A 14,028-nucleotide genomic window follows, 5' to 3' on the forward strand; every position below is an offset into this window, starting at 1 on the left:
TTTCTACTCTTAACTGTGTATGTTACAGGGAATAACAAAATTTAGGGAATAAGCTTAATCACTGAAATTTTAAGGGAATAGGCTTATTCCCTGTTTCAACTGGGGAGTAAGCTTATTCCCTAAAAAAATCAGGGATTTAGCTTGTACCCTGAAATGGGAGATCATTTTTTTGGCTTATTCCCTGATTAGTTTAAAGCACACAAACAGAAACACTAATACAAGATTTGTTGCTTTAAACATTGGTTTATTCATGAATACACAAGGATCAAAATACAAGATAAAAATATTGCTGCACACAAACAATGAAAGCCCTAATAAGAAGTGGGCAACATGTCAAAACATTTACATATTCTGCGGACTGGTTGATACTGATGAACACGAACGTATACATTCAAATCATGCAAAGTACAGATTGTATAAATTTGAACATGAAAATCACCTACAGTGACTTGACTTCATACTTTATCCGCGACTTGAAGCAAACAATTGAAGTCCAAAGCTCTGTTTTTTTATTTCTTCAATCTACCACAGCACGTTCAAAGTGTGATCTTCAATTTTTGTTGGAGCACGTCAAGAGGGCATGGCATCTTGAGTTGCAAGCCATGCGAGCCTTGAAGCAAGAGCATCGGTTTGTCTTGCACCGTTTTGATCCCGAGCAGTTACATTTTATGTACCCCTGTCCCCCACAGTTCGACTCTTGCCTCACAGCTGCTCGTAGTGAAATAGAACATTCCTCGTTCATATCCTGTAGATTGTGCATGGAATATGTGCAAACATCAAATTGATTTCGTGAATATTTGCCTTGGAGCACCCCACTTTTAACCACAATTGTGTACAGGCCTTTGTCGTCTTTGTCTTTGATTATGCCAATCAAGTTTCTTGGGTCAGATCTCCCACGGTCAACTGCTGGTATTGGGACTGTCACCGAGTCTCCAACTTCAGCTTCAGGAAATATTTGCTTGCTTCTTTTCACCATCCTTTCAGCCTGATTTTCTTGCCCCTGATAGGCCCTTTTACGAGAGACTAGTATATTGTTTTTATGCTTATCAATTCCTGACATTGAAGGACCTGGGGTTGAACGTCCTGATGCTGGCGTTGAAGATCCTGGGGTTGAACGTCCTGATGCTGGCGTTGAAGGTCCTGGGGTTGAACGTCCTGATGCTGGCGTTGAAGATCCTGTGGTTGAACGTCCTGATGCTGGCGTTAAACGGTCCTGGGGTTGAACGTCCTGATGCTGGCGTTAAATGTCCTGGGGTTGAACGTCCCGATGCTGACGTTGAAGGTCCCGGGGTTGAACGTCCTGATGCTGACGTTGAAGGTCCTGGGGTTGAACGTCCTGATGCTGGCGTTAAATGTCCTGGGGTTGAACGTCCCGATGGTGGCGTTGAAGATCCTGGCTCGAAGAGTCCATGACCTGAAATAACAATTATTCACTTGGAAATGATGACATGCCAAAAGACTAATTTTAGATATATTGTTTTATGGCGAATAAATTATTATGGAATATAATTATAAGGTGACGAACATTTTTCTGAAATAAAGGCGACCCCCCCCCCCCCCCCCATCCCTCACCCCAACCCACAAATCTCTCTCTCTCTCTCTCTCTCTCTCTCTCTCTCTCTCTCTCTCTCTCTCTCTCATGCAACTCTTCCTGTCTCATGCATCTCTCTCTCTCTCTCTCTCTCTCTCTCTCTCTCTCTCTCGCTCTCTCTCTCTCATGCAACTCTTCCTGTCTCATGCATCTCTCTCTCTCTCTCTCTCTCTCTCCTCTCTCTCTCTGTAAAATATGTATATTGTAATCTAAATGCTTAGTGTTTTTTTCAGGCATACTGCATTGTTTTCTACGTCGGTTACTGAATGTGGCCGTTGCCCCCAGACTCCTGCCCCATTTCAGGGCAAACCTCTCTTATATCTGAGGAAAATAATGAAACAGAGAGAGAGAGAGAGAGAGAGAGAGAGAGAGAGAGAGAGAGAGAGAGAGAGAGAGAGAGAGAGAGAGAGTAAATAAGCAGCTTACCTCATGCTGTAGTAAGGACGTGGGAAGTCCAGGCACGATCGTTGAGGGTGCAGCCTCTGGAGATCCCAGCACGATTGTTGAGGATGCAGCCTCTGGAGATCCCAGCACGGTCGTTGAGGGTGCAGCCTCTGGAGATCCCAGAATGTCGGAATTTGCTCTTTCAACAGACCCCTGTGACTGGGGATGTCGGGGCTTCCCGTGGACAAGAACCAAATCAGGCCACAATTCTTTTAGCTCAGTGATGACTTTGGCACAAAACTCGGCACCGTTGTCACTTTGAAGAATTTGCGGGGCTCCGAAGAGAAGGAAAATGTCTAAAAGTTGGTATGCCACCTCTGCTGCTCGTTTTGTTGTAAGGGCTCTAAGCACGCAAAACTTGGTAAGATGTTCCTGGTAGACCATAACCCATGAGTATCCTCCCTGTTTAAGTGACTGATAGTCAATTAAATCCACTTGAGATCTTGATCCAAACGACTTTGACAGGAGAGGCTTTACAACAATGCCTTTAATCGTAGGTCTTCTTTTTTTTTCCTGACACTGAACGCACAAAGACTTGAACAAAGTGACACTGGCCTCTGTTATGTTTGCATACTTTTTCCCAGCCTCTTTCAACATTTTATCACGGCCACCATGGCCAGTGACAACATGGATGCGCTTTAAAACATCGTACATTTCCTCAACAAATATGAAGTGTTTAGGTTGCTCAGTTTCGTCCTTTCGCTTTAGAACGAGTTTGGATACTTGCCCACAGGTAAGAATTTCATACCTTCTTAGAAGGTGCCTTTGATGTTGGGTTTTAGTAGCTGTTGTCGCTGCTGCTTCCTTCACTTCATCTAAAATTCTGTGGTAGGCTACTCATCTCTGGTCATAAGTAATCTATTTGCTTTGTCCTTATTTTGTAGCACTTCCTCAAGAAATACTTGTTCTTTCGCGTCCATGTTGCTTGATATGAATCACAGACTCGACTGACTTTTTCAATTGAACTGAATCTGCCCGAGGAAAAATCAAAACACAAACACCGACAACAGTTCACGAAATCATTCTGTATTTATCAAGAGAGTGAGTAAAAGTCAAGAAAGAACTCATTTCCAAGCAAAAGATGGTTTTAAAGAGTGATCAAAGCTCACTGATATCGAATTTATTTATGATAAAATGTAGCCTACACGTCTTTCTGTTTGTGTGTTTCAAACTAATCAGGGAATAAGTAAAAAAAATGACCTCCCATTTCAGGGAATAAGCTAAATCCCTGATTTTCTCAGGGAATAAGCTTACTCCCCAGTTGAAACAGGGAAGAGGCCTATTCCCTTAAAATTTCAGTGATTAAGCTTATTCCCTAAATGTTCTTATTCCCTGTAACATATATATATATATATATCAACATGGGTCGCCAGAACTCGATTTATTATGAAAGCACAAATACCGTCATTAAATACTGACAATAAAAAATGACGAAGGAAAGTGTTTGAACCAATATAAAAACTGTTTGACTCTACATCTCATCTTTCTAATTAATTTTGGTTCAAAGGGATACTCTTGATCTGACCATTTGGGTGGAGTTTCTGGCAAATTTGACAAATCTTAAGATTGTGGGGAATCCACTGTTCCTTAATCTAGACGCACACAGTACACTTTGCTTGAAAACGCACAATGAGCGTGGGAAGTAATAAAACAAGTCGCGTAAGGCGAAGTTACTACATTTAGTCAAGCTGTGGAACTCACAGAATGAAACTGAACGTAGTCCGCCGCTAGTGCAAAAGGCAGTGAAAGTGACGAGCCCGTTGGCGCGGTATAGCGTACCTCTCTTCGTTTTAACTTTCTGAGCGTGTTTTTAATCAAAACATATCATATCTATATGTTTTTGGAATCAGGAACCGACACGAAATAAGATGAAATAGTTTTTAAAACGATTTCAGATATTTAATTTTAATCATAATTATTATATTTTTAATTTTCAGAGTTTTTAATCCGAATATAGCATATTTATATGTTTTTGGAATCAGAACATGATGAAGAATAAAATAAGAGTAATTTTGAATCGTTTTATAAAAAAATAATTTTAATTACAATTTTCAGATGTTTAATGACCAAAGTCATTAATTAATTTGTAAGCCTCCATGCTGAAATGCAATACCGAAGTCCGGCCTTCGTCAAAGATTGCTTGGCCAAAATTTCAATCAGAATACCTTATAATTTTTTTTTTTTTTACAATTTTAGAGCTCCAATTTACTTTGATCCACATTTCGGGATTTGTTTGTTTGTTTGAGTTTTCTTTTCTGGTAAACAGCTAATTACAATTGATGAATAGTCTTCGATTGTCAAGTAGAAGTGGTGATAAATTGCTTAAGTATGCCTTGTATTGGACTCTGTAAACGGAAGTTATTTTGGGTAGTCACTGCCATGCATGAGGTCATGCAAGCTTACATCTACACGTATGTATGTGGCCTTTCTAATTTAGTGTGAGTGCTTGCACAGAAGCGAGGCAAAAGATGCCAATCAGTAGGCCTAGTGGGCCAAAAGACAACTCTGCATGAATCTCCATTGAATATCGAGATGGGTGAATATATTTTTCATATTTTTTCTAGTATACATGTACTTAGAACAGAATGTTCTGATTTCTTTTCACTCCAAACAGATGACTATTCATTTCCTAGCTCAATTTGAGTCGAAGGAGGAGGGGTGAGTGGGGCGGGGATGAGATAGACACTGAGACAGACAGACAGATTGATAGACAGAGATAGTCTTACTTATAGGAGACTACCCAAACCACAAATTATGAAAGACAATCAAAATATTTCCTCTGAGCTTTCAACAATTTCAAAAGTCTGAAGAGGTACATCACAAATGGTGATTATAATTCGAACCCTCTGAAAGAATTATCATTACATTTGCACATTATTTCGTCTGAGACTGATGTAGCAAATTGTCAAACATATGACATTCTCTCTTTATTTGAATCAATGCCTGTTATTCGTCCGTTAGCTGGATTACCATCATTATTTGTTTTACTGCTTTTGGAAATAAAAGTTTTAAAGATAAAATTTCCTTGGGTTTTGTTGCTCTCTCTCTCTCTCTCTCTCTCTCTCTCTCTCTCTCTCTCTCTCTCTCTCTCTCTCTCTCTCTCTCTCTCTCTCTCTCTCTCTCTCTCTCTCTCTCTCTCTCTCTCTCTCTCTCTCTCTCTCTCTCTCTCTCTCTGTCCCAGCCAGCATGATTCTGCGTGACGCATGCGTTATTTCTGCGTTTTTCATGCGGGGATGCGTACGGCCTCGTGACACCTTCGCTTCGCGCGCGTTACTTTTCGCCAACTTTTACGCAGATTGTCGCATTCGAAACGACTTCACCACGCAGTGTTTAGCACGCATGGATTCAATGAAAAGGTGATTGCAATTTTTGTTTTTCCTAATTTTATACCGTGGGTTTATGCATTTACTTCATGAAATAATTTATTATATTTTATGTTATTAAAAAATATTTACTTTTAAATTTTGGTTATGAATAGTTATTCTTCTTCAAAAACTTCTATTTTTTTTTTTTAGAAAAAAAATTGCATAAAAACTTTCAATCCGTTATTTTTCAGTTTATCTTAAGACAGTTTCGGTTAAAAAAAAAAATGCATTTAAAAGTTTAATAAAAATATTTTTATTTTATGTAATGGTTTTCCCATTTAATTTTTATTTAATCATTTTGTTATTACTAACATTTATTTGCTTAATTGTTATCCTGATTATTTTTATCTTAAAATAAATATGATTATTTTAATTTGTATTATCATTATAATTGTTTTAGCATGTAATATAATTATTGTAATGGGGATTTGGTATTGTTGTAGGAATCAGCTTTCCACAAAATAATGTCGTGGAAAAATCTAGGCAAAGCATAATAAAAATATTATATGAACAGAAAAGATAACTGAAATCTATATGAACACCCATAACAAAACGATAAAAACATTTAAAAAATTCAGATTAAACAAAAAAATGTAAACTAAAGTAACTTTGAAACTAATTATCTACTCAAAATAAAGGCTGATGTTAATGGTTACATAAAATTTGTTCTCAGCATATTTTCATTTTATTTTATTTTGCTTTGGAAGAAAATCTCTATGAAAGTTCAATTTCAGGGGAGACAGTTACCTTGACTGAAAAGAGCAATTTATTGAAGTTATTTCCCTTGTCAATCAGACAATCTCCAACTTCCTGTTGGCAAGAAGTCTGTCAAATCCACATTGTATCGGCGTTTTTTTGCTTTTTCTTCATATTGACTTGTATTTTTGACTTGCTTATTGGATGCAAGGTAATCTTATCCTTCTCTCTGAAATGAAGATTGACTTCTTTCAAGAATAGGTAAGTTGATCAACTGAAGGAAAGATTTGGGAATTTGAATTTTTGATAGCTCGCGGCTTCGGCTTCCGAGTTTGATTCCAGAGAGAATTTCTCACACTTTCGATTTTTTTTTCGCCTAGAAGAACACTGTTCTATTCATTCATGTTTGTTTTGTCTGAAAGATGGATGAATGAACTAACTTTTCCAAAAACATAAAGTTGATTGATGCAGTGGTTTGTTTTTAAGGAGTTGTGGAAGAGTGAAAATACCATCCGAATCCCGATTCGCGGGTCGCTCACGGCACCATAAAAACTGAATTTTCGTTTATCATTTTATGTCTCATTGTCTGTTTCTTGGTGAACTTTGGTTGGTTCCTAATCTGGTCGAGTCATTGCGGCAGCAGTTGTCAGGAGCTTTAGTAGTAATACTAATAGGCTCTTCATAAATCTGTTTTTTTTTATTTGTATCTTTTTATTTTTCCACAGATGTTCAACTTTCAGTTCCGCATACTGACATAGACTCATAGTGGAATATTCTGTGTCTGAGTCTCGGAAAAGAGAAAAATTACCCTTGTTCCCGAGGCATGCATAGACTAGAGAGGCAGGCAGAGGCTGTGTCAGCGTGTGCAGTGATAAAGTTGAAAAACAGATTTTTTTGAAATAAAATAAAAAATAAAAAATACATCACAGAGAAAATAAATATACTAATTTAGTGAAATTGAGATGCTTATATTTAATAATTAATATTCCAGTTTTGATGTTTGCGTGTTACTGTTACTGTTAGGTTTGGGAATCAATGTGATCCTATTTAACTTCCAAGTATTTATTTTTTCAGAAAGCTTTGACTTGAGTATGACGGTGCTCACTGCTTGTTTGAACTGAAGGTGAAGAAAGCTGAGATGGACAGTGACCTTAACACCGCCACCGATGCCAGTAACGCAGACTGTCGTTCCGTCCCGGCAAGGTGAAGATGAACAGGTATGGCTCGATAGCAATGAGTGTCTCATTTAGAGTCATTGATAGTGACACTGACAGCGTCTTTTTGTTCTGTGACTTTGGCTTATTTTGTGTTTTATTCTTTTAGTTATAACCAGATGTGTCAAACAAATTCAGCTGATCTCTTTTACTGTTTTAGTGAAACAAATGTATTGTTTCCAGCAAAGGGAAAAAAAATCGGGTGGGGGCGGTTGGTCGATTTTATTTTTATATTTAAATTTTTATTTTATTTTAATAGTTTTATTGATGTTTGTTTTTAATTAACACAGGCATCTCATTGATGAGAAAGTGTGAACTGTGTCCGCGGGATGCCAGAGAAGAGTAACTTTTCATCCAAAGTCTGCAAAATTGAATTTAAAATTTAACCTTTTTGATGAATATTTTTGAATGAATACAAAAAGTTCTAGTGTTTGGAGGAAAATTTAAGGTCAGTTCAACTTTAAACAATGATTTTTAGTGTGTGTTTGTTCTTCTGTCTAAAAAAAAAAAAAAAAAAAAATCTGCTTGAAGTAAATACACACACAAATTTTCATCTCCAACTGCTGAGTCCCTACATCTGATTACCCCATCAAATGCCACTCTGTATGCCCCTTTAAAAATTGATTGCAATATATATATTCCTCATCTTCTCCTGAATTCATTCAAAAATATAGAGATGTCACGTTTACTTTGAACATTTGCTCAGATTGTTTTTTAGTGCTGATGGTTTCTTTTCAGGCCGACAGATTGTCTAAAATATGTATTGCTTCATGTAAATGTCTTTTTGTTCTTCTTTTCTTCCATTCAGCGGACACAAGACTACGAGCAGAGCAGAGCGGCAAGATAAACATCAGTTCTTGCTGCTGGAGAAGGTTCTACAGGAGCAGATGGACCTGATGCGACTAATTTAGTAATTGGTCGCCAAAGAATCATGGTGGAGCCAGAGCCTGTGCTACTGTTCAATGGAGTCATCTTTTTACTGTTGAGTGTGGAAGATGTTGAAGGCACATGATGGATCTGTCGAAGGAGTGATCACTGGTAGGTGGCTTTGAATGCTATTGTTAAAGCAGACCAGTCATGCCTGTGCTATTTTCCCCAGATAACTGTAGCAAGATCTTGTGAGAGTGACATGTTATTGTTAGACGCTCTTTAGGCTTTAAATGTTACCTTGAGTGTGTGCTTTTTGGAGGATGCCAGATGTCATCACGGTTCACGGGTGTATCTTAACTGTTCATCAGTTCTCAGTCATGACCAGTTTCCCATTATCCTGGGAATTCATGCAAGGTTTATGCGTATTGGTCACATTTGTGAATTTAACCAACACATTTTGATGATAAAACTATGCTTATGGGTACGCACAATGATGGGCCTCTTTTTCTCATGTGGGGTGCGGAAAATGCATGCACCACTTTGTTTTCTGTGATCATTGCATCTGTGAGAAATAATGCAAATATTGCTCTGTGGCCAGAGCTGCCATCTGCTAGGTTTTCAGGGATGTAACAGAAATTGCTACGCTGTTTCCTCAAGTTCAAAATTGCAAGTGCTACACTCAAGCAAATAATCACAAACATGCAACAGTGCCTTCTTGTGAGTTCTGATTCTCACTTTGTGTAGGCATCGGATTATGGGTCAGAAAAAAATTGTCCACACTGAATAGTATCACGGTTGACGCTCTCTTCTAACTATGTTTGTGCTTTCCAAATGAAGATTTGTGAGATAGTATTGAATGATTGATGCAGGTCACCTGAGGTGTGTGATTACATTTTATGACAATGCTACACTCAATCACCATTTGCTCTTCTGAAAACTTTTTTTTTTAAAGCAAGTGCGATTATTGATTTTTTGTTCCAGGTGACAGTATGATGCTTCCAGATTGAATTGTTTGTATGTGAAGAAGAGCTGTCTGAATATTTGATTTTTGGAATTCAGTTGGCTTGTTTTGTTTGTTTCAGATCCATGACCATGAGCTCGGTGTGGTTGGTGGACATGAACTAAAGACGACTACTGATGCTGTGATGACGAAGGTGTTCCATAGGCTACACGGTTGCTGACAGGGGGCTCTGGGGGAGGGCAGGGAAAGAGACCATGGTGTACGCTGCGACTAAAAGCCATCGACAGTGAGTTGTTTTTCATAATTTGTAAAATCATCCTGGTCCTTTTAGGAAGAAGATAAAATCCATGTCTACAAAACAACAAGTTATTTCTGTCTCAAATTTTGTTCTTTGGAATCAATTTTAAATTTGCCATGTTTCACATGTGAATGATAGTTGTCAAAGCTTTTACGCTTAACATTAAATTGCTAGAAGCCAAGTTCCTGAGCTCATTTGTCAGTGTCATGGATTTTCGACTACATACGAAATAAGGATGTTAGCAAACGGTATGATGTCGTCACATATGCGTCTGCACGTCACAGTACATGTATTATGAATTTCCGAAGGCCCCCAAAGAAAAAGTCATAGTAAAGGTAACTTTAACCACTTGACTGCCTTATGACGGGTATACCAGTCATGCGCTTGTGCAGCCGCAGCGCCTTAGGACGGGTAAACCCGTCTTCTCCGTTCCGGGATTTTCCAGAAATGCTACGTCACTGCTGACACACAAATAGCAGCCAATGGCTTGGTAGGATACCTCATTCTCATGAATAAACATAAATGGTGACGCGGTTTTGCGTTTGAAGGCTATTTTCGGCCTTGTCGACAGGGTATGGGAGAGAAATCTCGACTCGTCAAAATGGCTAACGGTGACTGTCGACCGGGCCCTAGTAGGGAAAAACAAAGCCGGACTGACGCTACAGGCGGTGCAAATGATTATGGATACTGACAGGGGAAGGGGGAGATCTTCTTTCGGACAATTCGTTGGAAACAGGTAGATGACAGTGATTATAATCCTTTCTTGGAGCGAGCAAAACAGCCACCTGTGTTTGATCCACAGGCACCGGAAGATGCGCCGGGCTGATTTTTCAAAAGTTCATATTTAAACATCATTATAAGCCAAACTAATTATCATTTCCATGATTAGACACTAAAAACAGATTCTTGGTTCAATTTCCTTTAAAAACAACATAGGTTTTACTTACCTACCTACTGCCAGTTTGAAGCTAGATTTTTTTGTGAATTATTACACCCCAAACTCCAATATTCCCTGGCAGTCAGGAATGCACATACCCAAGTTTTGATTGGCAGCGAAAGGGTTAAAACAAATATTAGGGTAGGTATTTTTTTTTACTTCTCTTCTACAAGGATTACAATGTGTTGTAATTTCCTAACTCAAGTATAGTTGGTGTGTTGTAAAAGCGTATGGTGTGTATGCAAGTTTGTGTGTCTGTATGATTTTTAGCAAGTTTACAGGCGTCAGGAAATAAACTTGAGACTTTTCTCAAATCAGTGATAGTTGTTTGATGATCTAAGTTCATGTTATTTTTTTGTTTTGTCATGCAGAGGCTGTTCCGTGAAGCTGTACGGGTGCCACAGGTCAAGACCTTGAAGACGGCCGTTCAAGACTGGTTTTTGGAAGCCTGTGATAAAAGAAAGAGACAACAGGCCATGGAAGAGCCTTCATGATTTGGTTTGCAGTAATTGAACTTTGTAATCTCTGTAGGCTTATTTACAATGCTAGTTGCAAAAATTTGATGAATGTAAGATTTGACTCGCCTGAGAAATTGCTAGTGAGTAATTGTATTTCACAGTTCAGGTCTGTGTGGCTGATGGGTAATGTACAGAAGAGTCTGGGGTTTTGTTGGACATTATTTAAGCTAAGCTTTAAACGTCACACTCTTCTACAGATGATGTTCAGACATGATGTACCCTTTTAGGTTGTGTCAGAACGACAGAAGACTAAACTGGAAGTGCTCAACTACCATTACTATCAGTGGAGACGCATGGATGCATTTGAACTTTTCTTGTGGGTATCCCATACTAAAAATATAGAATACATGATTCTGGAAAAGCTGTTCAAGGGCACTTACACACTATATTCGATTTTTAATACACGACTCAAACCTTCAGGCTAAATTAAAATGAATAAAATACAAGTATAAAGAGTTCAGAAAAGAAGAAAACAAAAAGTGAACAAATAGAAAGAAAAGGTTTTAACAATTCCTTGTCATTTATGGGAGTCGAACGCAAACAACCTAGGCAGCTTGAAGGAGACAATGCATGATGCGGGTTTTTGTTGTTCTTTATTATTTTTTGGAGTTGAGTTGAGAATTTAGAAGCGAGACTAGAAATATATATTTGTTTTTTTGCTGTTAAAACCGTTATGATTGGATTTCTATAGATGTAAGTCTTGGTGCACCTGATAAAAATTTAGCCCTTGAATGCAGGCAGTGTAAGGTAAATGAAGCAAAGTTCTCTCCGAAACAGCAAAAAAAATGCATTTCAATTATATTGATCCTCGCCACCTTATTTTGTTTGCTGAGCAGCTGGCCGCTGGAGACTTGTCTATCATTTTGTGAGTAAGCTGCGTGTTTTACATCCATTTTGAGATGGCAAACCTATGTTTTACGCAGTCTGATAAGTTTTTTTTAATTTATGAGTTTTATGTCATGTTTTTTTTTTAATTTATGAGTTTATGTCATGTTGGTGTGCTTATACATATCAGTGGAGAAGGGGCATTGAATAAGTGTTTCTTTTTGATATTGTTCTGAATTTTGACTATTAGCTGGCATTTTACCTTTTGTTTCATTATTGTAGTTGTTACTTTTGTGTAGTGAAACTTGATAACTCACTGCTGCCCATGTCTAGGTTGTGTCAATTGTTTTTTCTTCACTGAACGTACCACTGATTATCAATGATGACATCAGGGTTTTGTTCTGTTTTTTCTCTGGCATTTGAATTTGCTTCAAATCATTGTGACCTTTTTTTTTCCATGCAAAGTTACTGGTATATGTGAATATGTTAACACACTTTAAATCAAAACCTGAAATGTCTCCTTTTTAAAAGTAATTTTTGTAATTTCTTTTATTTAAATGGTACACATTCATATGATTGTCTCCCTTTTTTTCCTTTTTTTTTTTTTTTTCCTTTTTTTTTTCTCTCTCCTTCTCTTATTTTGTTTTTTTCTTTCTTATTCTTCTGTTTGTTCTTCCTTTTATCTTCTTATCCTCTTTCTCTTGCTTGTTCCTTGTCCCAGTATGCTTTCACGCCGCCCCATCTAATTATTTTGTGCTCCATCCACATCTGAATTTCGTTCAGCTGCCTTGGGCCTAAAAAAAAAATAGGTGTGGTTACGGTAACCCGACCTACCCTATTTTTAGGGGCCGATCCTATAACTTTTTATTACATTTGTCAAAACAAAAAAAAAACAAAAAAAAAACCGAGTGCAAAAAACGCAATGAAAGCGAAAGCGCCCGTGTCGCATACTTATTTCCCTGTCAAGTAGGTTTAATTTGTACACATTTGAAAAAAAAGTTAAAAAAAAAAAAAGTGATTGCCTACCTACCTACCCTATTTTTTTTGGCTATGTTACCGTAACCACACCTATTTTTTTTTTTGGCCTTGTCCGAAATGTGTGTGGGGCACATACGTTTAATGTCAATGTTCATGTTTCAAGTTCCTTGCTTTGTGAATTGCATACCAATGTTTTATGCAGTCGTGATAGATTCTAAATGTATGTGTTATCCTAGTTTGGTGTACATTGACTGGATTTCGATCCCTGGAGAATGGGCATTAACTAAGTGTTTGTTTGTGATATCATTAGTAATCTGAAGTTCAACTATTAGCTGGCTTGTAGAACTTTTTTTCTCTTTTTGTTCCTGTTCTGTATTCAAACATGTTGATACAACTCACTGCTACCTATGCCTAGGCTGTGCCAATTATTTATTTATTTGTTTACATCAATGTGATATAGTGACGAGTGTACATCAAAATTCTCTCTTATAAGTTATACTGGATTCTTCACTGCATGTACTACGGCGTATCGATGATGACTATCAGGGTTTTGTTCTATTTATTCTTTGTTCTGCCAATTTGAATTCTGCTTTGAATAGTATTTTGATCATTTTTGTTTCCGTGCTGCTGGTATGTCAAAATGCAGTGAAATTAAAACCTGGAAGTCACAATGGCAATAAGCGAGATTCAAATCTCTCCTTTGTTTTAATCAATTTATTTGACTGCATTTTTGTTTTAGAACTTGTACATAATTATGATCATCTCTGTTATCGAACCTGCACGCTTGACCTTTGTCTTTCTGGATCAATACAATGTTGTGCACTGACCATTATTTGTTTGTGAGTGCGTAAAGCGGTTGTGTGGTCTGCGTAAAATTGTGTAGGTCAATCGTGACATCTGCGTGGAGAGTGCGTCAAATGCGTGAGAATGCGTAAAGCAATTGTGACATCTGCGTGGAGAGTGCGTCAAATGCGTGAGAATGCGTACAGCAATTGTGACATCTGCGTGAAGAGAGCGTAAAAAGCGCGTAATGCCTGAGAATGCGTCAATAATTTGTGACATCTGCGTGGAGAGTGCGTAAGATGATCAGGACATCTGCGTCAAGAGCGCGTTAAATGCGTAAAGCAATCGCGTCGTCTGCGTGGAGAGCGCGTTAATAGCGTGAGAATGCGTAAAGCAATCGTGACGTCTGCGTGGAGAGTGCGAATTTGTCTTGGTGTCAAATAAGCGTGCGCTGGAGGTGCGTATGGTCTGCGTAATCTGAGGGAAAACGAGTGTGTCACGCATGTATTTCGCTTTGCAAAATCGCGCGCGTTACGCATGCGTCCAGT

General features: G+C 38.1%; 2 long non-coding RNA genes across 2 annotated transcripts; one reads left to right on the forward strand and one right to left on the reverse strand.

Moving 5' to 3' along the window:
• Nucleotides 1-223: 223 nt before the first annotated feature.
• On the reverse strand, nt 224-3,168 carry LOC138965415 (uncharacterized). The gene is made up of 2 exons (XR_011455449.1): nt 2,018-3,168; nt 224-1,414 (listed from the first exon to the last, which is right to left on the reverse strand). It is a non-coding gene; the product is annotated as an uncharacterized lncRNA (long non-coding RNA).
• Nucleotides 3,169-6,518: 3,350 nt separating this feature from the next.
• On the forward strand, nt 6,519-12,297 carry LOC138965414 (uncharacterized). The gene is made up of 3 exons (XR_011455448.1): nt 6,519-8,348; nt 9,263-9,427; nt 10,748-12,297. It is a non-coding gene; the product is annotated as an uncharacterized lncRNA (long non-coding RNA).
• The last annotated feature ends 1,731 nt before the right edge of the window (nt 12,298-14,028 follow it).

The sequence above is a fragment of the Littorina saxatilis genome, linkage group LG4, assembly GCF_037325665.1.
Source record: "Littorina saxatilis isolate snail1 linkage group LG4, US_GU_Lsax_2.0, whole genome shotgun sequence".
NCBI lineage: Eukaryota > Metazoa > Mollusca > Gastropoda > Littorinimorpha > Littorinidae > Littorina > Littorina saxatilis.